Source organism: Mustela lutreola, chromosome 2, assembly GCF_030435805.1.
Source record: "Mustela lutreola isolate mMusLut2 chromosome 2, mMusLut2.pri, whole genome shotgun sequence".
In the NCBI taxonomy this organism is placed as follows: Eukaryota; Metazoa; Chordata; class Mammalia; order Carnivora; family Mustelidae; genus Mustela; species Mustela lutreola.
In genome coordinates, this window is record NC_081291.1 from 108,778,501 (window position 1) to 108,803,647 (window position 25,147).

Consider the following 25,147-nt stretch of genomic DNA (forward strand, 5'->3'; position numbering starts at 1 on the left):
TGTGTCTTTTGGTAACAGAAGTACAAGTCTAATTCTCGTTCACTTACCTGACAGGTCGAGGAGGTCTAGACTTGTTCTGGATGCTCAGGGGTGAGCTAAGTGGGCCGGACGGTTGTGGATGGTTCGGTCTCCCCCTGGGGCACGTGCGGCAGGACACCCCTCCCTCCCCTGGTGACTAGGAGCAGCCTGGCTGAGAGCGGACGGAACAGGTTGAGGGACTGTGGTGTGCAGGCAGAAGTCCGGGCTGGAGAGCTGGGGGGACCATTTCCTTTTATAAAATGGGCCTCATCATTCCTGCTAAGTCTGCCTCCATGATGGTGCAGAAACCAGGGGAAATGAGGCAGCAGCAAATGCTCTCCAAACTGTGCAACGTTCCTGGGGAGGTCTGTGTCATGAAATCTCTCAGCCTGGAGGGCCTTCCTGGGAAGGAAGGACAGGCCCAGGGACAGACGACTGCAGAGCCGCATTCTGTGCTGGGGGCCTCACAGGACGACCTCTATGGGGGACAGCCTCAGGGAGTTGGGGGGACCATCTGGGGGTCCTACAGAGTCCTACTGAGTGGGAGGGAGGAAGTGAGGCTCCGTGAGAAGGAGGAGCTATGGAGTCACAGGGGGAAGAAACCCAAGGACATGGGGGCGGATCCATGAGATTACTTTGGCTGGAGGGGTTTGCTGCCACGGGGTGCCTTTTTGTCCTCTCATGTCCCCGATGTCTGTTTACTCTGCAGATAAACCTCTGCAGGTTGCATAGGAGACCAGAGCCTGATGGGACCAGTTCGTGAAACCCTTGTAAAGGTTTAAATGAAGACATTCTCCCGGACACTTCATTGGTTGAAAAAGTCTGTATCTCCCATGGGTAGAGCTGTCGCTCAAGTAACTCAATCAGCCAGGAGTTTGGTTTTGATAAACTTAATTGTCTCTCTCCCAGTTTCTGGGTTTCATTGGATGAAGGTTCGCTGAGATCCCCCAGAGCTCCAGCAGTGGGTCTGGCCTGGGACGTGGAGGTGGCCAGAGGCGGGGGGCCCTGGAGCTCGCGGTCTAGTGGGGAGCCGGCGTGGTCAGCCCACTGGCTGACTCAGGGATCGAGGGTTCTGGCAGACAGAAGCCCAGGCATCACGGGACTCCAGACCAGTCCTTTTGTCCATTGCTGTCAGCAAATTACCCAAGACACAGTGGTTTCCACTACCAATGATCATTTGTTCTCTCTGGGTTTCTGTGGGTCAGCATGCAGATAGGCATGGCGGGAACGGTTCGTCTGGGTGTCATCATGGGGCCCCAACTGGAATGACCTGAAGGCACCTCCACTCACTGTCGGCCCTGGGCTTCCTGAGCACGGTGGCTGGGGTCCAAGGGCAGGTGTTGGGAGAGGCCGAGACAGAGAGAGAGAATGAACGTGAACATGAGTGAGAACCAGGTAGAAGGGCTGACCTTTTCTGACCTCGCCTTGGAAGTCACAATGCCTCACTGCCCCTACACTCCACTGGTGGGACTAGACAGCAGAACCCCCCAGATCCAAGGGAAGGGCCCGAGACCCACCTCTCTGTGGAAGCAGAGTCCCTCATGCTGCCAGCAGGTCCGGTGGAATGGGGTAGGTACACAGAGCCACCATCTTTGGGAAATACCGTCCACCATGCTGTATAGGAGGGGAGGGAGGGGGTGATGCTTGCTCTGAGCCTTAAAGGCTGGGGAACCCAAGATGTGTGGCCAGGTGGGGAGGAGAGGGATTCCAGGTGGAGAGACAGTACCCCCTAGGAAACATGGGGACTTTGGGCAATGACAAGGAGTTCTGTGTGCTGGAGCCCTTGTGTGAGACGGGGATGGCGGGGTATGGGACCGCACGGTGGGTGACTTCACCTCGAGCTTGTGACAACAGGGTCCACCGACTCCCCTCACAACCAGGAGAAAGCTATGGACCTTCTCTCAGGAAAAAGTGCCCAAAGGATACTGGACACCATTTCAGGGACCAGGGCAAGGCCTGCGGCCTAAGAGGCCCTCCCGATCACTTCCTGACCTGTGTTCTGTGGAGCCAGCTTGGGCTCCACACTCGCCAGTGGCCATGAATGGGGCTCTAAGGGGAAGGGGAGAAGAAGTCACCTCCCACTGTGTCCTGTCTCTCCCATCTACAGACCCCATGGCTCCCGGGGTGTTGAGAGTACCTCCTTCCAGGGCAGTCACCTCCCTGCTGCCAACGATGGGGTCCCAGGTGGAAGCCTGGCAGCCTCGCTGGCCACTCTGCCTTCTCAGTCATTTGGAATATGGGTGGCTGGTCCTAACAGAACGGCCAGAGATGTGGCCGGCCAGCTACAGCTCACCGGAAACTTGCCTTCGAGCACAGCTGTCAGCAGCTGGCACGTGGCCCCAGCCTCTCTGCGGGTGTAGGTAATCCCAGGGGGCCCCAGGAGCCCATCAGACTCAGCGTTGCCCTCATCTCAAGGGACTCAGTGGCATTACTGAGTCCTGGCTGGGCCTGACGTCTGTGTGGCATCCCTGGTCTTCCTAGAGTAGACGGAGCGTTCCTGCTCACCAGGTGCTTCTCTGTGATTTCGATTCTCCCAACAAGGGAGGTGTGCTCTTTACTTCACAGGCGTGAAACTGAGGCCCAGAAGGCTTCGTTCACTTGCCCACAGTTCCACAGCTAGCTGCTGTCAGACTGGAAACTGCCGGGAATCCAGCGGCTGCCCCGGGGCAGCCCTGTTTCCCCGGCACCGGCCTGTTTCCCTGAACGGCTGCCTGGGAGATCTCGCTGAGCTTCCTGAGCCCACCTCGCCCTGCTGCACCCCTGAGGCTCAGCTCCAGACGGATGGCGTGACTCAGGCAGGATCAGCTTCTGGCTCAGCTGGGAAAACCTTGGCTGGAGCCGTGCCAACCCTTCCACATCTGCCAAACCCCCCTCCCCCGGCCCGTGTCTTCCCTGCCAGTGGGCTCTCCTTGCAGGCGGGGACCTCACACTTTCCGCATCCCGGTGCGGTGCCTACTCACGGCGTCTCCTCAGTTGCCAGCTCTCTTGTGCCCGTGCGCGGCCCTGGCCTGCTGCTGTCACATGTGCCCTGGGCTTCTCTGCCTGCTGTGTGGGCTGGAGACGCAATTTCCAAGTGTCTGAGTCTCCTGGCTTGCAAGCAGGCTTGGCCAGTGGCAGGTGCAAGGTGGGAGGACAGGTGGGGACAGAAACCAGGCCATTTCTTCCCCTGGCCCTGCACTGGGCCTCCTCTATGTCCTGCTGGGGTTTGTGCTGGGTCGGGGAGCTCCCAGCTCTAGTTTCCTTGCCTCACTTTTTTGGTCTTCCTGCCCTAGCGGAAGCTGGTATCTTCTTCCCATCACTAACCTCTGTGCTGCCTCAACACCCCGTTCAGCTCCATAGCTCTTGCCGTGCTATGCAGCCGACCCTTTGTATTAAATTCCCTTCTTCGGAAGTGCTTACGGGCTTCCTGCCAACCCAGCTGGACCCCAGATGGACACGTCCCTTTCTCAGAATGTCAAAGTGTTCAGTCCTGACTTCGCCTCCCCCCACCCAGTTTCATCACTGGATCAGGAGCACTGTGTCTCTGAAAATCCTGCTGAGCCCATCCCTCCCCACAGCTGCAGCCCAGGGCAAGTCCTGATCATTCCTGGCCCGGATGACCCCCGCAGCCTCCCACCGTGGCCTCCTGGCGAGCCCACCCTTCCCACAGTGGCCCAGAAACTTTTGACAAGGCGCTCAGAACCTTCCCAGCCAAGCCTGCCCTTTAGAGCTGGGCTTTCCAATCTGACCCAAGCTGCCTTTGGGCCCTGGCAGTCTCCCTGGCCATCTTCCTGACATGTCACACCAGATTAGTTGCTTCCCAGACACTGCCCCTCCCCCACCCTAGTTCACCTGTCTCTGCCTTGACTGCCCTTTCTTTCTTACTGCAGAACCTATTGATTCTTGAAGACCTGCATCCGAGGCTGCCCCCCACAACAGGGGAGTGACATGTATTACTCTCCATTCTGCCTTCCATGGCCCCCGGGGGTACCTCCTTGGGAGCCCTTCTTCTGCGTGATGTGGTTTCTTAGCCCTCCTGGTCCCCAGGGAACCAGCGCCACAGCCGGCCCTGAGATGGGATTGTTGGCTGGAACGGAGTGTGCTGGTTGGCATCAGTGGGCCTCCCAGTCCCCTGCAAAAGGGGGACAGCCCCCTGGGCCTGTTTGAACAATCCCTCAGAGGGTCGGGGGTCCTCTCCCTCCTTGCACTGGGCCATGTCATTTCGTGGATGTTGTCAATGATCCTGGTTAATGTTTAATTTCAGTTTCTTTGATTTCTGTGAAGCTGGGAACAGGGGGCTGTGGCTGCGAGTGTGATAGACCACAAGAAAACAAATACCTGCCCATTTTTCTTTATGATTACAAATTGCTTATTGGCTCCTTGCCCCCAGCTTTTTGGGAAGAAGTGGAAATGAACACAGAACGGTAAGATGTAGCCGTCCCAAATGTGGGAAACTTGTCAAGGATGTTCGAGACTGTCTCACCGCCGGGCCCTGGAGCTGGGGCGGGGGGCGTCAGCAATATGCCTGCCGGACTCTGAAAAGGCTCCATCATCACCAAACTCCCATCAGAGTCACTTTCCCCTCATTGCGTCTTCACTCGGACTCCAGTGGGGTCCCAGATCACACCTGAACTCCTCAACTTTAGATTCAAGCCCCACCTCCCACCCCTCCCTCTCTGTTCAGCCTCAGCTGCCCCCTTTCCAGCCAGACATCCTGTTTCTAGATTCTCGACAGGCCACAGGGTGGGTCTCATTCTGCACCTTTCGCGGATAGTGTGGGGGAGTGGTTCAAAGTGAGGTCCGGGGGCACCTGGGTGGGTCAGTCGGCGAAACGGCTGCCTTTGGTCAGGTCGTGATCCCAGGGTCCTGGGATCGAGTCCCGCATTGGGCTCCCTGCTCAGTGGGGTGTCTGCTCTTCCCTCTCCCTCTGCCTCTCCCCCTTCTTATGCTCTCTTTCTCTCTCTCTCTCTCTCTCTCAAATGAATAAATAAAAGCTTTAAAAAAAATGTGAAGCCCAAATTTGGACAGGCCAAAGGTCACATACAAGCTTCCACCATGCCCCAGTTGGGATGACCACACAGCCTCCAGGAAGCCATTCCTGATTTCTCTGACCCCTGTTGTGCATCTGTCCAGTGTCCATCTGTCCAAACGCCATCCTTCCCCTCACTGTCCTGGAAATCAAATCCTCCAGTCTTGTGATAAGGTATTTCATTGTCATTTATTCACGTGTTCATCTAGTCCCTCCTCCTGGACTCTGCGTGCTCCTCAGACTGCCAGCATGAACAATAACATGAAAAGATGGAAACCCACCATGAGCTTTGGCCAGAGCTGGCCATTCAGGCCACTTTGGGGACAGGCTGCTCAGCATGTGCAGATTTGTCTATGAGATAGGTGCTTGTGAGACAGGGCTCTGATTTCTCTTCCTTGACATTTCAGAAGAAGAATCATGAACAAAAAATTGGTATGAGTCTCAACACTTAGGGTCAGTGGCTGACATTCAAATCTCCAATCGGTCCTCCTGGGTCATCTTGTGCAGGCCACCTGCCCCTGTGCTCTCTGGGGCACTTCTCCTGCGTCTTTGCTTGTTGCCTCAGTGCACTCTAAGCAGACGGGCCAGGAAAGACCCGGACCTCCACCAGCCCCCTTGAGTTCATGAGGTGCCTGGATGAAGATCGGAACTCATGTGTGCCCCCTCTTAGGGAGAGGAAAGGCACGTTCATAAGTATAGGAAATTGGAAGCGCCCAGGATGACTGACCAGGGACAAGCTCCTTCCGTTCTTTGGGTCTCAGTTTCTCCTCTCTGTCATGCCAGAGAAATGGAACAGATAATACAGAACGTTCCATTCTCTGATCCAGAGGTTCTGGGGAGGATGGAAAGAGGTTTTGCTAGCCCCCAGAACAGCCTGATCACACGAGGCTTGACCACACGGTGCTTAGAGCAGCCCTTGGGAACCTTCACGTCACGCAACTCACCTGCATCTAGAGAAGGCGTTGATTCTGAGTCAGTGGATCCCAGGTGGGACAGGCAAATAAATCTTCATCTCTAACCGGCTCCCAGGGGATGTTGGGACAGTGGTCCGAGGCCCAGTCTGCACAGAAGTTTAGCCCCGGGTTCTCTAGGTATGTTCGCGGCCATGACAGCATCTCCTCCCTTGGGAAGCCGCTGGAGCTAACAGGGCCCCACCACAGACCGACTGGATCAGAAACTCAGGGGGTGGTGCCCCCCCATCTGTGTATTAACGGGCCCTCCAGGTGATTCTGATGAAGCCTACAGCTTCAGCCACTGCTGTTAAGGAAACTGGTTCTGAACATGACGGTACCAGGCAAGCATCTAGAGAGCTTTTGGTTTTCTCTTTAGTTAATAAATTAATTAATTTTCATATGTGTATTTTATTATTTTTTAAATATATTTTTAAAGGATTTTTATTTTTATTTATTTATTTGAGAGAGTGAGACACACAGAGAGAGGGAACACAAGCAGGGGGAGTGGGAGAGGGAGAAACAGGCTCCCTGAGGATCGGGGAGTCTGATGCAGGGCTCCATCCTAGGACCCTAAGATCATCACCTGAGCCAAAGGCAGACGCCCAATGACTGAGCCACCCAGGCGCCCCCATATATGTATTTATAGAGCTCCTGTGCCAACTTGACGAGTGAACACCTTTAGCCTCTGAGCCACCCTTCTAAAGAGTTTTTAAAAATACTGGCGCCTGGGTCCCGCTTCCAGGGCTTCTAATTTGATTAGGATGGAGTGCCTGCTGGGCATTCAGATTTTTAAAAGCTTCCCAAGTGATTCTAACTTGAGGAGTTTAGAATGTCCCAGATTCTAACGTCGGGCCCCACCCCTAGGCCTGCGGGGTTCCGGGAGGCGCTCTCCGAGCCCTGGCCACTAGAGTGCGCTGTCGCACCGCCTGCGAAGCCGGCCGGACTCCTCCAGGCCCGCCACGGGAGCGGCGCGGGGGATCCGGGCCGGCGCCTGCGGGGAGCTGCTCCTGGCGGAGGCCGCCCTCCCCCGTGCATCTGTACCTAGTTAGTGCTGGCCATGGTCCCGCTCCGCTTGACGTCAGCGATGTGCCCCGTGCTGGAGAGATTCGGCTTTTGCGGCCACGGGGACAAGTTGCCCTGCTGCCCGCCTCTTCCAGGCAGGATGGCGGGCCCACTCTGAGTACTGAGCCTTTGTTCACGCTCCGGCAACGACAACCCGGTCTGAAACCCTGTGCCCTACCCTATCTTCCCAGCAGCTTCCTGCCTCTCCTCTGCCTTGTCAGGACCCTGAGGGTCCCAGGAAATCCCCCAGGCCTGAGCCCTCGGATTTATCAGGTGAGCAGCAGGAACCAACTCTTAACTTTCTTTCCTCTTACCAGTTTCTCTTCTGCTTGGCACTCGGCAGCTCAGTTCCTTCCCTGCTGCCCGCTCTTCCCTTTCTCCCCTGTCTGAGCTGTGTTGATCAGAAATTCCAGCTCATGTGTTTTCATAGGCAGGAGTGGAAGAGACAGGGGCAGATGGCCAAGCTTTAATGCGACAGATAAGGCCGTTTGCCATTTCTAAGGAACATTGTCTATCTTGGTGTGTAGGAGCTGGGTGAGTTCTGGCTGTTGATGAAACGTCAATTAAAAAGCAACAACAACACAAACAAACAAACAAACAAACACTCTTTAAGCAAGGGTGGGAGTTTATTCTGGAGATGAGAGCCTAGTGGAGCACAGTGATGCTCTCCTATCTAGCTTCCCTCATTGGCTGAAGACATTCCTCCCTCTCCCAGAGTTGATTTTCCCAGTGGGCTGGCCAGTATTGCTTGGATCATAAATGTTCCATTTCATCCCTGCTCCCCCACTCCTCTCCCCGTAAAATCTGTTTGCTGTCTGGGCCTCACTAGTGTGAGATTTCATCTGGTGAAGGTCTGTGCAGGTCAAAGCAGCTTGAACCCCTCTGGTACGGATGGTGCCTGATGACCCTTCCGGCTTCCACAGCTCAGTGGGAAGGGGAGAAGAGGTAATTCTGGGGAGCAGGAAGCAGGCTTCGTGCCCGCTTCTGATCTTGACTTCAAGGACCTGTTCCTGGTTTCTCCCGTGTGACTCCCACCCCATCCACCCCCAGCCACGACCAGCCAGCGAGGTGGGCATCCTGTAGCCCCCCGGGAGGGAGGCTGTTTGCAGGTGGGAGAGGGACACAATGTCCACACCGGGCAGATGCCAGAGAGCCCAGCCAGCCCAGAGGCCCAGAAAGGGGAAGGGAGTCGCTCAAGTTCACACAACTGGTTCTTGACAGGTCCCATTTCAAGCTAATTCCTCAGAAACCCCTGCCAAGGCCCTTCAGAGCTCCTACTAGGTGCTGGGTGTGACAGTTTAGGCAGTGTTGAGAGAGTAGGGGCTGGGTTCCAAAGGAAACCGGTTTGTTTAATTGGAAGAATACCAGTTTCTCTTTGAATTTGGATGAGTGACCCTTTGTTGGGGCAGATGTCATTCCAGGTGTCGACCTGAATCTTCACAGACCCGGCAGGGGCTGTGCAGGGAAAAGGCCTCCCCAGGACTCGGAGGGAATTTAGCCTGGTGGACGCTGGCTTTCACTCACGGGGGACAGGAGGCCAGGGAAGAGGTGTGGGAGGTCACTACACATTGTGCGCCAGCCAGTGTAGCCTCACAAAGTAAAGGCTTGAGCCTTGAATTGGATCGCGAGTGGGTCAGGGCAGGGGTGGGGTGGGGGTGGGGGGCAGGAATATCACAGGTCACGGTATGTTTGGGTTGGTGTCGCTGCTGCCTCGGAGTGCCTCTGGCCAGAGCCCAGCTGGGATCTGGGGCTCCTGTTCCACTAGCACAGGGAAGACCACAGAGACTTGTGCTCAGGGCACAGAGGGGAGTAATTCGAGGGGGGTAGGAGAGGGGCTGCCCTAGGTCAGCCAATAAGTAGCCAAGCCAGCACTTACATACCGGTGCTGGGCTCGAAGTCATGTGTCCCATCACTGTCCTGTGTTCCATATGGAAAGAGGCCCCAACCCCACTCTACAGGGGCTGCCTCTTTTTCTCTCTTCGGGTTATGTAATGTTCGTGTCTGAGTGCACGCACACGTGCACAGATACTTCCTGTTTTCTGTGTCTCTGCCTCCAAATCCTGTTTCATGACACCCGGAGAGAAAGGATTCTACAACCTTAGTCACCGATTCCAGGATCACCTCTCCCAAAGCTCCCATGCTCTGGTCTAAGTCCTTCCAGGTGGGGCTGCCAGAGTCTGGGATGTAGTCCAAGCACCCCAGGGAACCGGGGTGGGCTGTTTCCTGAGGAATGCCTCCTCCAGGTGTCCACCCTGCTGTCTCCGGCCTGGGTTCTCTCTGCCTGGGATCCTGGATGCCACTGTTTCTGGGGTTGGGGACTTAAAATTAACCCCTCCCCCATCTCCCCTACTTCCCCCCCACCTCCATGCACTCCTCCTCCTCCCCTCTCTCCATCTGGCACGAAGCAGAATGCTCGCCCCTCCCACTGGGGGGAGGCTTCAGGCACATTTTCTGCTCAGAGGACATTGAATTCAAAATTCTACCCAGAAGATGAGTAACGAGGAAGGAAATACTGAGGGGAGTGATGCTCTGTGCCCAGTCCCCTGGGTCCTTGGGTTGCAACCTTAAGATTCCAGTATTGTCTTCATTTTACAGATGAGAGAACTGACGCTCAGGGGGCTTCAATGGTCTGAAGTCATACGGAAGTGGGTAGAGTTTAATCCCAACTCTCATCCGGCCAGTACCAAAGGTGTGAGCTCTTCCCTGAGCAGGGTTTCTCAAGCGTGTGATTCCATCTACCCCAGAATCCCTTCGTCCTTCAGTCATCCCCGTTAACTTAGAGTGGTCCAAGCCAGGCACTGTTTCAGGCTCATGAGATTCAGCAGTGGACAAGATGGGTCTTCCCTTCGGGGAGCTGCCAGTGTGAGCAAGACCAAAAACGAGTGTAAGAAACAGGTCGGTTATATCTTAGCTTGGGCTGCATAACAAAATACTGTAAGGGCCCTCTTCCTGGTTTGCAGATGGCTACTGTCTTGCTGTGTCCTCAGGGGGCAGAGAGTGAGAGCTCAGGGCTCCTCCCCTTCTTAGAAGGGTGCTAAACCCTGCATGGGCGCTCCGCCCTAATAACCTTTTCTAGTCACGCCCCAGAGGCCCTGCCTCCAAACTCCATCACCTTTAGAGTGAGGACTGCAATCTAGGGATGTGAGGGGCGGATACTAAGGTAGGGTCCCTCGCGGGGGTATAACAGAACGTGTCACGCTGTGAAGGGAAGGAGCAGGGCAGGGGATGGGGGCCAGAGAGGTGGTATATGGGTTGTGATTTTAAATATAATGGTCAGAAGAGGCCTTGCCCGGGAGGTGACTCTTGACCCAAAACTTCAGAGATGGGTGTTTTGCTCTTGAACTTGTGCCTCCTGTATTCACGGAGACCTGCTCCCTCAAAGCCTCCCAGAATGGGCTCTGGGAGTGTGTATTTTGACAAGTCCTTGGCATACACCCAAATTGGGAAATTCCTGCTCTGCACCCTGGTGTTTCCTCTCCATGCAAAAGACTCTCTGACCTAACAGTTTGGGGTATATTTGCCCGAATCCAGGTATGACTTTAGGAGGTCCTGAATGCAGCTGGAATCCAGAGTTCTGGTGACGATTCCCTGTGTGACTTGATAATTGGCTAATACTGAGTAACTCCAGCAGGCAGGATGCACTCCTGACCACGACTGCCTCTGGAGAGCCCTGTGTCAGTGCAGGGCCAGATGCTGACGTCGTCCTGTCAAGGTGCAGCCCAGCTTATTGGAGCAGCAGGCTGGTGTCATGGGAAGGGCATGACCTAGAAGTCTTGGGGTCTAGCCTGGGCTGAGTAGTGGTGAGCTTGGGAGGGTCATTTGCTTTGGGGAGTTTCAGTTTCCAGATTTATGAAACAGAGCTGCCGAAGCTTCCCCTCTATGTCTCAGTGCTGCTCCCCTTCTGTCCCCAGCCGGTCTGTGTATCCATCCACCCATCTGTCTGTCTGTCCATCCATCCATCCACCTGCTCACCAGCCATCTCCCTCACCTTCCTTATTTCCTTATTATCTGCATTTCTAATGACACCTAGAACTTCTTATAAAGCAATCTGGCCTGAAGAACCAACAAAGAAAAATTATATGGAGAGAAACTAACTGGGATAACAAAATCTCCCCTCTTGGAAGATCTGTTCAGTGAGGTCCAAAGGTGGGCTTCGTGCTCTCGTCTGGGGGGAAGCAGGCAAGCAAGTGCCTTATAAGTTGAGTGGCAGTGAAAGCGGCTGCCTCAGATCTCCCCTGATGGCGGAGAGCCCGGCCTCGGTGCCCAACCCCATTAACTGTTGGCTTCCCAGGTGCCGAATCCAGCCAAAAACCTCCTTCACTGTTTGAAGTGCTTATTGGAAAAGCAGATTTCATCTTGGCTGGAGCTGTGAGCGGCTCCTTCTGTGGGGTGCTCCCCAGGGCTGTAATTGAACACAAGAAAGCATCGGCCTCCTTTTGGCATTCTTGCTTTCATCTCCAAGTCACATTTTAAAATTTATATTTAAAAAAAGGCAGGGAAAGGGGCCAGCCCGCACAGCTCATGAACCCCCAGCACGGCAGCTCCGGGGAGGAAGCCTGGGGAGGATTAGAGGAGAGAATCAGGACTACATGGTGCAGGGACACCTCACGCCAGCTTTCCCGGAGCTCGTGGTCGGGCTTTGGGGCAAGGCTATGGTGGGACCCAGGCTCCGTTGAGTGAAAGTCCTGAGGGATCAGACCGGGCCCCACGCACATCAGTCCCGATGCACGACGATCTTCTGAAAGCCCCCAAGAACAGGAGGGTCGAAAGCCTTTTTCAGACACCCATCTGGGAGACTGGGGAACCAGCGGCGTTTATCTACAGAGATGACCACAGGTGGGAGAAAACCATTTGAGGAAAGAGGCCTGGACTCTTTTCTTTGCTCTCCGGAAGATCCTTTTTCCAGAGCTTGGCAGGATTCTGACAACAGTAGGTGCCTAATGGGTGTTTGTTAGACAAGCCTTCCTATGTGGAAAGATTGCAGTTAAGCATGACACGACTTTTTCCTACAAGTCTTAGTAAGACCGTTTTCATCTCCAGAGGTCAATGTGAGACTCAAACACCAAGCTTCATGGAGAAATGAAAGAAAGTGGTTGTCTAGAGGAGTAGCCCCCCAGGCACAAGGTTATCATTGCATCGCTGGCTTGTACCCCACTCTGAACTCTTAATTGTTTTCAGGAATTTTTGTTTGTGGCAAATCTTTTTTTTATGCAGTCGGTTTCTTCTCTGAGAGTCAGGTCTTATATTTCTCACTCTCTGTTTTACACAAAGATCATTGATACCTTGAATTTAGCTAGAAATTAAACATGAAAAAAATTGGGTGCTTTTGACCAAAGAACACACATTCGATAAGATTAAAAATATCTGCCTATTTCAGGACCACAGGAAGGAGGAGGAATGTAAATGTACCAAACCTGAAGCTATTACTAAAGTGAATGCCGAGTCTCCTAGTGGCCAAGGAAAGGAAAGGAAGTAGACTCGTTCCTTAGGGGAGATAAAATTTATCTTGTCTTTGAGTTCTAATGTTTGGAGGGGCTCCTGTAGAGGGCTATAATGGAGCCATGTGTCAACAAGCATTTTATGCTAAATGAATGGATATTTTCTACCATGATCCTGGCCAACACTTAGGACATCACTGAGACTGGTCTGGGAAGTGGAAGTTGGTCTTGGGGTACAATGAAATGTGGGAAATTCTAAGAGGACTGGTAAACTCCTCTGCCCTGTACATCATACAATCCCTACTTAAGGGCACTTTGAGTTGGATTTGGGACAAAAAAAGAAAGAAAGGCAAGCCCCCAAAGGTGCAAGGGGGAGTGTATCTCTCCAAGGAGTCACTAATTCCACACATGGCCAGTTCTCCCCACTGTGTCCTCACCAGAGAGCAGAAAATGAATCATCTGGTGAAACAGCTAATACCTTGGGTTTGGTGTTGGCTTCCATGGGCATGTCTGTATGTGAATGGGTGTGAATATAAGCCCTTCTCCCAATGTCCTACTTCTCCACCCCCCAACATACACACCACTGGAGAGAAGATTCAGAATCCTGGAATCAGCCCCATCGGTGATTCAGATAACCAACTCAAACAGAAGCTCTTCGAAAGGTCTGAAGATCATTAACTCTTGGGAAGAGTAACAAAACAGTTTCTGAATGCTCAGGGTGACAGCCTATAGGTGACAGTCTTAATTACTCCAGTAGCTAAATGTCTGGGAACAGAGGCAGGAGAGCCAACAGCATCAGGAGAAGGATTTTTGCTCTGTGACAGCAGGATTCCTTGTTAGACTGGCCTGAGGCCCCTACAGCTCTGCCCTGTGATGGTATTTTTCCCCCTTTGGGAGGCATTGACTTAAAAACCCCCAGAATTTTTTTTTTTAAAGATTTTATTTAATTATTTATTTGACACAGAGAGAGAGAGAGAGTGAGCACAAGCAAGAGGAGCAGCAGACAAAGGGAGAAGCAGACTCACCCAGCAGCAAGCCCAATACAGGGTTTGATTCCAGGCAGATGCTTAACAGGCAGAGCCACTCAGGTGCCCTGACTTGTAAACCAAATTTAAGGGTTTTATTCATTTATCTTTCATTGAGGACCTAGTGTATTTCAGGCACTGTGCTAGGCCCTGGGGATGCTGACATGTGGTTCCCAGTCTTCAAGGAAGTGCAGGAATCCACTCCCTCGTTGTGTAATTAGGCGCCCTACAACCTCTTATGTGATGAGAACATCATAGGAGATAGAAGTCAATTCTAAAAAATTCTTCTTTTGGCACCTGGGTGGCTCAGTGGGTTAAGCCTCTGCCTTTGGCTCAGGTCATGATCCTAGGGTCCTGGGATCGAGCCCCGAGTCGGGCTGTCTGCTCAGTAGGGAGCCTGCTTCCCTCCCTCTCTCTGCCTGCCTCTCTGCCTACTTGTGATCTCTGTCTGTCAAATAAATAAAATATTTTTTAAAAAATTCTTCTTTTCCAAGATTGTGGTTTTCCTTCCATGGAACCACAGGCCATCTTCCTTTGTATGTCATGATTGGGACCACTTGGGGATAATGGTATAACTTGGGTTAATGGTATGACTTGGCCATAAAAGCTATAAGTTTGGTTGCCACAATGTCCCTTCTGAATTCTGAGAATGAGATCTTCACCTCTGAACGTTTCTGCACCAGTCTGAGGACTGATCCCCAAGAGGCCCCTCAGCGTGGCCACAGGACGAGCTGAGGCTCCCGGACCTCGTGGGGGGCATCTGTGCCCTATTCTCCTCATGTCCAAGCTCCAGCTAAAAGAGCAGCTGGTGCCTCCCAGCCTGGTTTCAGCTCATGACCGGCGGGGAACTGCAGTCTGCAGTCCTCACAGATAGGGCTGGAGGCTTGGTCACGTGCTCATCTCAAAGCCATTGCCCCCTGCTTCCCGCCCCCCATTTCAGAGTGGCAGCAACAAGAGAAAAGACAGGGAAATTTGGTCTTGCTCCTTTGCAATAAACAACAAATGGTTTCTTCTCCGAACCAGTAGAAAGACACATACCTTCTGGATTCTGGCTCCGAGTTATGAAATTAAGGAACTCTGGGGGTGGGGGGCGGGCGGTGCAGAATGGTTTGTGCTTGACCAGACCCTCTGGGCTTCCAATGCCGCTTGTGACCGAGGGCCCCTGAGGCCTGTGCTAGCGCCTCCGGAACTGGAAGTGGGGGGATTATAGGTGGTTTGAAAAAGCCCCTAGAAAGACTGCTATTTCCCCTACCTTACCGCACCCGACTTGAAAATCCTGATCTAGAAATAACTGTGCATGGGAAGACTCAGCTCGTGCAACTGTCTTTGTATTTTGCCGACCTTTTTTTTTTTAAGCTTCAGAAATTTTATCATATCACAGAGTGACTTGTGCTTGGCCTGGAGATCTCCCTCCGTGGCTGTAGGCAAGGACTGAACATCTAGGCACAGTGTGGAGTCCAAAAGAGGAGTTTGCTCTGAGTGGTTTGGGAAAATCTGCCCCAGTAGTTTGTGGGTGAGGGGCTGTTGCAGCCATGGACCCCCCCACCCCCAGAGATCCACCTTGGAGGCTGCCTCTGCCTCCCCAGTCCTGGGAGCTGGGGGATCATGGCCCCAGTCCTGAGGGGCAGTGGGCTGTTGCTGCCCTGTGTCTCTGACAGGCTCTTCAAAGAAAACAGATGTCAGGAGCCACTCTCCATTGCCCATGACAGGGAGAAGATGGACCCTAGGTTGTCTGGGGTTTGCAAACAGTGGCAGATCTGAGTTTGTTTTCGTTTTCTCTAAAAACGGTATATTTGGGAAGTGGTTCTGGATCTGGGGAGGTGGGGGGTGTTTCAGAGGTAAGAAGCGTTTCCTTTCATCTCCCATCTCCTTGCTTTCTGCAGGTGTTCGAGCTGCTTCTACTCAGTCAGGAAAATAGCCAGAAGAGAGACAGCTTCTCAACCAGTGGGTTTTCCTGCTGAAGTGGGGGCACCGGCGGCGGCGGCTTATCTGGGTGACAGGCTCTCCCTCCTCAGAAGGGGGTGTTTCCCTTGTGGCCACTGAGGCAGGAAGCAGGTGGCAGGGAGCTGACCCCACAGATTCACCCAGAGCCTGCCGGGGTTTGCCACCAACTGTGGCCGGTGCTGATCTCATTGATTGCCAGTGGCTTTGGGCCTCTCCGAGGAGATGGCACAGGCTGATGTCCTCTGCAGATCTGCTGCGACAGGCTGCAGCTGGGAAGTGTCTGAGCCTCTGTCAGGGGACAGGAGGTCTGCGAGGATGCGAATCTGCTGCTCACTCTGGGCAGTTGCGGGAGGAGAGGAATCTGGGCCCAGCTTGAACCCAGAACCGGTTTTGGCCTCCCCTCACATTTGGATGTGAGTTCCACAGGCGTGAATTTTATTCGTTTTGTCCTCACGTATCTGAAGCATCTAGAGCAGTGCCTGGCTCACAGTAGGTTCTTAGCAAATATGTGGTGACTGACTAACTGAATTCTCCCTCCCCCACCAAACCTCCCCTCAAGCCTGATGGGAAAGGAATTTAAGGGCTTCTTCCCAGTTCTCAGCTGCTCTTCTGGTGCCCCAGAGGCAAAGAAGGCATCTTCTGGGAAGACTGTCACCTTTCTGCAGAGGTTTCCAAGGGGCCGCTAGGGAAAAATGAGTTTCTCAGTACGCCAAAACTGACCCATGGGGTCACCTGTTTGTAAGATAAAAGGCCAGCATCCCCTAAGGACCTTTAGAGCCACTGGGGGCAATTGCTTCTCTAGCAGAATGCTTTTAAAGCCACAGTCCATCCAGAAGGGGAAGACCAGCTGACCATGTGACCACATAAGCTGTTCAGCATCGGAGGGGGTTGTGCTAGACAACATGGCAGAGCCCGGGGGACTCCCGCCAGTGTGCAACTCTGGTGGCCTGTGGACTCCAGGCTGTATGGCCCCTGGCTGAGGACCCAGATGCTTAGGCTTGAAGAGCCCTGTGGGATGGTCATTCTACCCCAGCCCAGGCAGGACCTTGTCCTCCAAAGCCCGTAGCATGGCCTCAGACGCAAACATTCCAAGCCATTTAAACTCTTAGTAATATTAATAGAATATTAGTAATATTAATAGAAAGGCATTAATAGAAAGGCTCGACAAAGCCACTGAATTTTAATGTGCCTATAAAAGCAAATGGGTCATGTGTTGTGGTTTTCGAACTTTCCCTTCTAACGACAGGTGGCCAGACTGTCCCACAGCGTCCTCCTTGGTGAGCTTGGCAACACATGCGACCACGTGAGAGTGAACAGGAAGAAGAAAAAGCAAGAAATGGAGACAAACATGATATGCTCCACTAATCTCCAATGAGATAAAACTGGTGGTTTTACCAGGAGGCCGAGGCCAACCCCCTGTCGCTCGGCCGCGAGAGAGGGAAGAGCAGAGGTGTGCTGCAATCCCCTGGCGGCCCAGACAGCCCTGAGGTTTGACGGCCATGGACGCAAGTGTGTTGGGATGGCACCGGGCATCTGGCTGGAGACCACTGAGGAAAGGGCTAATGGGTTCCAAGTCCTGTGATAATTGGCCCGTTTTACACATCATTGATTAGTTAATCATTCATCCTCCAGGAAGTGCCTTTTGCACATGTGCTGGGCCAGTACCAGGGAAACTATGTGGACCAGAAACAAGGTTCCTGCTCTCAGGAACAATCCCACTTCCTACCTTCTTGTACTTCATTGAGAAGATAGAATAATCAGGGGATGGGCATGGGCTTTAGTAACCACCCCCCATGCCCCCATGCCTGCATCCATGCCCTTGACCCTGCCTCTGTCCTGTTCCTATGGATGAACGTTCCACGCTGGCCAAGGCCAGCCCCTCTGCCAGCACCAGCCCTCCCATGCCCTCTGGGCTGCTCAGGGACACTGGTCCAGCCCCCCTCCCTTCTCTTTCCTGTGACATCAGCCTCTCCCTCTTTATTGTGTCTCTCCTAACAGTGGGGGGCCACACTGCCATTTCTTTCACACAAATATACCTTCTCTTGATCCCGCTGCCTCCCCCAGAAAAAGGTCCCCAGTGCTTTTCTCTTTATAGATGAGCTCTTAAGATAGCCATCTGTATTTGCCACTCCAAACCCTCTCTGGCCATTCTACTTTGAATCCACTCCCGTCATCCTGTCACTCATGAAACCCTCTTGTCAGCATCATCAGTGTCCTCATTTTTCTAACTCCAATGGGCAGTTCGTGGTCCTCACCGTGCCTGACCCGACAGCAGCATTAGACAGTCGCCCCTCCCTTCCTGTTGCTCAGTTTCTAGGACACCACCATCCCGGGGTTTCCCTTCCACTTCGGGGTACACCATCTGCCTCTTTGGCTAGCTTCTCCACAGCTTCCTGAAAGAGGAAGGACAAAGAGGATCATACGGTCTCCGTCCTGTAACTCTCATCTAGAGGATCATACGGTCTCCATCCTGTAACTCTCATCTAGCTCTCCTCCCTCAGCCGACTCACGGCTTTCAATGATCCGTGCACACTGACTTCCCAGGGCTCATTGGCACCCACTGCGTATGAGACGTTTCTGCTGGGCATCTAAATACACATCTTTTCCAGAACTGGGCTCCTGCTCACCCCCACCCACCCCCACACGAACCTCCCTCGCCTGCAGTTTTCCCCATCCCAGCTAAGGGCAAGTCCAAAAACCCTTCGAATCCTCTGCGTCTTCTTTTAGGCTCACTGAGTAAACCATCCAACAGAAGCTTTGCCTCCAAGATCTGACCCTTAGCATCTTCACTGCTATCACCTTGAGCATGACAATAGACTCCTAACTGGTTCTGCCTGCCTCCATCCTTCCCCAAGACCCCCTCCCTGCCTCAGTCTGCACTGCACACAGCTTCCAGAATAGCCCTTTCAAAAGCAATTTAGATCATGTCTCTTCCTTCCCATGGCACTCTTGGTGTCAACCAAATTCATCCCAAGGCCTGTAGAACCCTATATGGTCTGTCCTCCCATTACCTCTCTGACTGCCTTATGTTACTCACCCTTTGCTCCCTCTCTCCTCCCTCAGGACCTTTGCACTTACAGTTTCTTTTGCTGGAACTCTTTTCCTCCAAGCCCTTTCCTCAAATGCCATTTCAGTAAGTCCCTTCCTGATCATCCTACTTAAAATTTCCACCTTTCCCATTCTCATTCCCCACCCCATATCCCTGCTCTATTTTCTACATTCTACTTCTTATTCTTTGATTCCCTGCCGTAACAGTTCAGTAGTGGGGTAAGTATGGGGAACCCATCCTGGGTCCAGGGCACAAGGAGATACAGCATCTGTAGAAAATGTCACAATAATCACGACACGTACTAAAGGTCGGTCAGCTCTTCACCAGCATTGTGTGTTGGCGATTGTTAACAATGTTCTAAGATGCTCCTTCCCACCAAGATCGGCAGCTCTCACTAACTCTCTCCTGACTGAGGCACTTGGGTTTCCCTTATTTATTCGCTTATTGTCTTCTTCACTAGAACGTTAAGCTCATGGGAGGCAGGATGTCTTGTCTGTTTTGCTCACTGCTGTTTCTCTCATGTTTGCCGTGTGGTAAGCTCAGGGAACTTTAGACCAATGAATGAGAGGTGGTGGTGGGGGGGAGCCATGAGCGGCCACAGTTGTCAGGAGGGTTTGCTGAATGATGAATCCATGGCTACATGGTGTAGGCAGCAGGACAAAACGCCTGGACCAACTTCACTCTCAAAGTCACTGAGCCTAGAGTAGGATTTAGAATTTATGTGTTGTCACTATAAGTGTTTCCTTCATAATGTTAATGTTCAGTAAATAAATGTGTTCTTTTTTTTTTTTTTTTTTGAAGATTCCATTTAGAAAGCACAGAGGGAGAAGCAGACTCCCCACTGAGCTGAGAGCCTGATGTGGGGCTTGATTCCAGGACCTTGAGATCATGACCTGAAGCCAAGGCAGGTGCTTAAATGTTTCTTTCTCTCTCTCTCTCTTTCTTAAGATTTATCTGATAGAGATCACAAGTAGGCAGAGAGGCAGGCAGAGAGAGAGAGAGGGAGAAGCAGGCTCCCTGCTGAGCAGCGAGGCTTGATCCCAGGACCCCGACACAATGACCTGAACCGAGGGCAGAAGCTTAACCACACAGGCACCCCTTAACCGTTTCTTTACTATTCGTTGATTGAGGATCTATGGTGATGTCTTGTAGAGAGTGGGCTGTCACTTTTAATCAGAAAGGCCATTCTCCATCCCTTCTGAAGATCTGGAGGCCTCAAGCCTCCTACACACTGCCAGAACCTTCACAGGCATAAATCCCGTGTGGTAAGTGTGGACTCCAGGAGACCACTCAGGAGGAACAGTCCCATAGAGTGACGATGACAGCAGGGAGACACGCTCAATGCCACCTCCTTTGGGGAGTCTTCCCTACTTTTTCTTCCCTCTTCTGGGTGGAGTTTGTATCTTCTTCCTTTTGGCTCCTTGTTCACTTCTTTATTTTTATTTTATTTTATTTTTTTAAAGATTTTATTTATTTATTTGACAGACAGAGATCACAAGTAGGCAGAGAGGCAGGCAGAGAGAGAGAGAGAGAGGGAAGCAGGCTTCCTGCGGAGCAGAGAGCCCGATGCGGGGCTCGATCCCAGGACCCTGAGATCATGACCCGAGCCGAAGGCAGCGGCCCAAACCACTGAGCCACCCAGGCGCCCCTTCTTTATTTTTTTTTAGAGATTTATTTATCCATTCTGCACAGAGAGAAAGAGAGCACCAGCCATGGGAGGAGCAGAGGGAAAGGAGAGAATCCCCAAGCAGACCCCGTGTTGAGCAGGGAGCCCTATTCAGGGCTCGCTCCCATGACCCTGAGATAATGACCTGAGCTGACGTGAAGAGTCAGATGCTCTACTCATTGCGCCCCTCTTGCTTCTGTAACATTTATAACACGTTATCACCTTGATTTGCTTCCGTGTTTGTACCTTCTACTGAATGTGACTCCAGACCAGAAACAATGCACATTCGTTTCAGTTCCTGGTCCCTAGCATGGCACCTGGCACGTTGGAGGAAATCATGCATAAATAACAAAGCAGGTATTGACTAAAGAGATATACCAAGATCAAATGAATGTAATGGTTATTTTGATGATGCTTTTGAATGCTAGTCATAATAACGAGAGTGACTAGTCCATGGTGATTATATAAAATATAGAATGTAGCTATAACATACATTTTTTCTGCAAAGGTGATGTCACTTAACTCTGTTCTTTAAAGTTCCAGAGGCCCATTATCATACACAATTATTCAAACATTATTGATGCAGAGTGCCTATTAAAGTATGGCTTCCAAAGAGAGTGAGTTAGACTGAAGTCCAATTTTTTTTTTTTTTTTAATTTTAACTGAATGGTGTTAGCCATAAAACGCTGGTTTTATGCATGTATGTGGTCTGAGATGTGGAGGCTGGTCATATGCCCACATACTGATTCAGCCACGATTGGCAGGTGAACCCTACAGCACTAGAGAGAAATCTTATAGGCTTTAGGAATCAGTCTAATGAAATGAGATTTTTCACTAGTTTAAAATCAGAGTTCAAAAACAGTTCAGTTATTATTCAAGTATCCAGTTAAGACAGGAGGTTGAACAAAATTAATTTTGAAACTTTCATAGACTTTTAAAAAAGCAAAACTTTAGACTTTAAAATCAACTTTTCATTATAAGCAGTACATTTGAGTATTAAATATATGTTAAATTTCATTTAGCAGATTCCTCCCCAGACTTTTAAAACCACCACCAATAAATATTTACATATTTCCCCCCTCCCCAACGCATCTCCCCAGGTACACACAAATACCACTCATTTTGAGGTCCTATTGCTCCAGATTAAACAGATTCTCCTTCCAAGAGAGCAGCCCATAGCCTTCTGCTCCAGCCAGAGCAAGGTTTCTGGCCCTTGGATACTTTCGCTGCCCCTGGCTGATGGAGAGGGGCTGGGAATCTCATTATGTGGAAGTCTTCCACCTCTTTCCCAAGCCAGCCCTGGAGAGAGGGCCAGGAGGACATCATCCATCCTGGGCCCCAGCCCACCTGGCTTGAGGCCAGCTCACCAGAACTGTTTTAAGAGCATTCCAACAGTGGAACCACCGTTTGCTCCACTATCCAGATGGGGCAAAAACTTGTTTGGCACGTTTTCCTCGGGAAGACTGCAGTTGGCCTCCTTGTGCTTCTGGGACAGCATCCCTTCACACTGGACAGACTGGATGGTAGTCATCAGTCTGGGATGCTTTGAGAGGTTCGCTTTCGGGAGTGAGAGGACACGGGGAGCCTGGGTGGCTCAGTCGGTTAAGCATCTGCCTTTGGCTTGGGTCATGATGTCGGGGGCCTGGGATCCCCAGATCTTGTGTCAGGCTCCCTGCTCAGTGGCAAGTCTGCTTCTCGCTCCCTCTCTCTCAAATAAATAAATAAATAAATGAAATTTTTAAAAAAGAAAAAGGAGTGAGAGGACATAAGCAGAGACACTGTATGAGCCTGGGTTCTAGGGCTGGGGGCGTCAGCCTTCCTCATCCATGCCCCACACGTGAGTGATGTTACACAAGTACGCAAACGCCACAACGTCTTTGGGTGGTTTCGGAGTCTACTGCAGTCTCAACTAGGAGTTTCCTTCACTGGAATATGTAAGTTTTCAGTCTCTCTAATCAGTTGTTTTTTCTTTTCTTTTCTTTTTTTTAAGATTTTATTTATTTACTTGACAGACAGAGGTCACAAGTAGGCAGAGAGGCAGGCAGAGAGAGAAGGGGGGCTGGGGAAGCAGGCTCCCTGCTAAGCAGAGAGTCCTGTGTGGGGCTCGATCCCAGGACCCTGAGATGATGACCTGAGCCGAAAGCAGGGTCTTAAGCCACTTTATCACCCAGGTGCCCCAAGATTTTTTAAGATTTATTAAGAATTTGTTTATTAGGGGTGCCTGGGTGGCTCAGCAGGTTAAAGCCTCTGCCTTCGGCTCAGGTCATGATCCCAGGGTCCTGGGATCGACCCCCCATCAGGCTCTCTGCTCAGCAGGGAGCCTGCTCCCCACCCCTACCTGCCCTCTGCCTGCCTCTCTGCCTACTTGTGATCTCTGTCAAATAAAGAAATAAAAATCTTTAAAAAAAAGAATGTATTTATTAATTTGACACAGAGAGAGAGACAGCAAGAGAGGGGGAATAGGAGAGGGAGAAGCAGGCTCCCAACTGAACAGGGAGCCTGATGTGGGGCTTGATCCCAGGACTCTGGATCATGACCTGAACCAAAGGCAGACACTTAACGACTGAGCCACGCAGGCACCCCAGTTCTTGTTTCTTTTATAAAAAATTTTTAAAAATCTGTAATTAATGCATGATCCTTGTAGGGAAATAAGGAAGAAGTGTGAAAATATTTAAAAGTAATACCAGAAGATTAAAATATATACACATCCAAGAAGGTGATATTTTCAGAGTGGTTAGCAGGCATGTCTGCCAGAAATCAACCCAGCAAGCAAAAAGTGGTGGGTTTTGGACCCTTCCCTCCACGGCTCCCTCCTTGTTTTCCTTTGGAGACCTCAGCACAGCTGGTGAGAACGGTGGGCATCACTGTGGCCTGGGGTGAACAGCGCTGAGCATGCGCCAACCTGTCTGAAGTGCTACTGGGCTACATTCTCTTGATTTTGAGGCTCCCAGCAGGTGGTCTGTATTAGGCTGAGATCTGGGATCTGGGATTGGGCTTTCTGATCCCCAGCCTGAACTGCTATGGGCTCCACTCTGCAACAAACCGCCTTCTTCATGGGCCAGTGCAAGTAAGAAGGAGCAAATGGCCTTCCGCTGGGATGGTGGCAGGATATGTAGCTGTCCCTAGCTGCCTGTCCCTAGCAGGTAGCTGTCCCTAGCTGCCTGGTGGCAGGATATGTAGCTGTCCCATGCTTCTCACCCATCCTTCCCAAGCCCACCTGCCAATGTTATCACCCGTTCTCCACGTGTACCCCTAGGAGGCCGCCTTCTAACTAAACGGAGGATGGTGCTGAGCAGCTGGAGTGGAGGGCTCTTCCATCCTTTGTCCTTTGGAATTTCCCTAGGGAGCCTGCGCTCTAGTTCTGATGGTGAATGTTCTTTCACCCACATCCTGTGAGGGCTCTGACCAGGGCTTCTGCGAGAGATGATCAAAGCAATGGTCCACAGATATTGTCCTCCTAGCCATCCCGGCAAGATCTGCCTCATCCTCCTACCCCCAGGCTCTGGGAAGGGGCTCATTTGACTTATCTGCTTGCCTTTAGGCCATTCTCACAAGGCTCAGGCTTGGCCTCAGGGAGCGCCTGTCCACAGGGTTTGTCACAGGCGTGGCTGGTACCTCAGAAAAGGAGCTTGGGGGGCGGTGGGGAAGGCTGGGAATCTGGGGCAAGCTTTCTCTCGGGGAAAGGGCATCCGCTGGGACCTGCCCAGAGGCCTGCTTTTGGCCCTGTGCTTCCCAGGACCTCATCCCTACAGAGGCCCCTTCCCAAGCGGCTGCTTTGGGAGCCAGTCTGTCCCCTGCTCTAATGACGTTGTAATTATGTCAGCAGCACCTACAGAAAGGGGAGCACCACAGACTTTATCGCTTACCCTCAGAATGCCTCTCTCTGTGTTGTCCAACAAGAGGCCAGGAGAACGTTTGGGGTCACCCATATTCCTATTTTAGGCCAGAATCCTGGCCCTCAGATGCCCCACTGATGGCGGTGACAGTCAGCCAAGTCTGCCTGTGGTGGCAGAAGGAGGGTCACACAGCCGTGGGGCCGGTGGGGTCAAGCCCTTGTTCACCGGGCCGGGGTCTTAGACACGTGTCCCCTCCCTGCTGGGGCTGTGCTTCTCTCAGTCCAGGTGGCTGTGGCTAGGGCTTCTCCACCCTGAAGAGGACGAGGACGCATGGGGAGGCAGGTGCAGAGCACTGGGACGGGGTTTGGGGGGGGGTGTCACAGGCTCAACGAGGGGTGGGAGGCCAGAGTGGGGAGGAGAAGGCCGGGAGGAGGGGGTAGGGGGAGGAGAGGGAGGGGAAAGGGGGAGGCCGAGGCCGAGGGGAGGAAGGGGAAAGAAGGAAGGAGAGGGGGGAAGGAGAGGGGAGAAGAGGCGGAAGGGGGGAGGGGAGAGGAGAGAAGGAGGTGGCGAGGAGGGGAGGGTTGGGTCAGCCGGGAAGGTGGGCGGCGGCCTAGAGCCGCGGGAGGCTGTGTGACTAGGGGCGGGCCCGCTGGTGTGGCCGATGAGCCCGTAATGAAGCCGGGCGCCTGGGCCCCCTTTGTTCCCGGGAAACCATTTAAAAAGCCCCTTCCTCAGCCCCCATGCGGGGCGAGAGGGGACAATGGCCGGCGGCGCAGTGGGCCGAGCGGAACGCCCCCTTTAGAGAGGCCTTTCCAGCCGCGGGGCCCGGGCTCAGAAGCTCGGGGCGCCGCGAGGCCGGGACTCAGCCCGCGGGCGCGCTCTGCCCTTTGGGGGCCACGAGGCCACCGCTGAAACAACAACCAGGGTTGGAAAAAAAAAATGCGCCGTGGCGGGAAGGCTCGGGCCCTGTGGGTCCTTAGCAGATGGCCGGAGTGCCTTCCCGGTCACCCACCTGGCATCAGGGGACTGAGGCGCGCACGCCACCGTGGGACGCATCGTTGCCTTTCCCTGAATGCCACTGTGGCGCATTCCTGGCCTTTGCAATTATTGGGAAATGAGAGGATCTCCCTCCCCCCCCCCCCCACCTA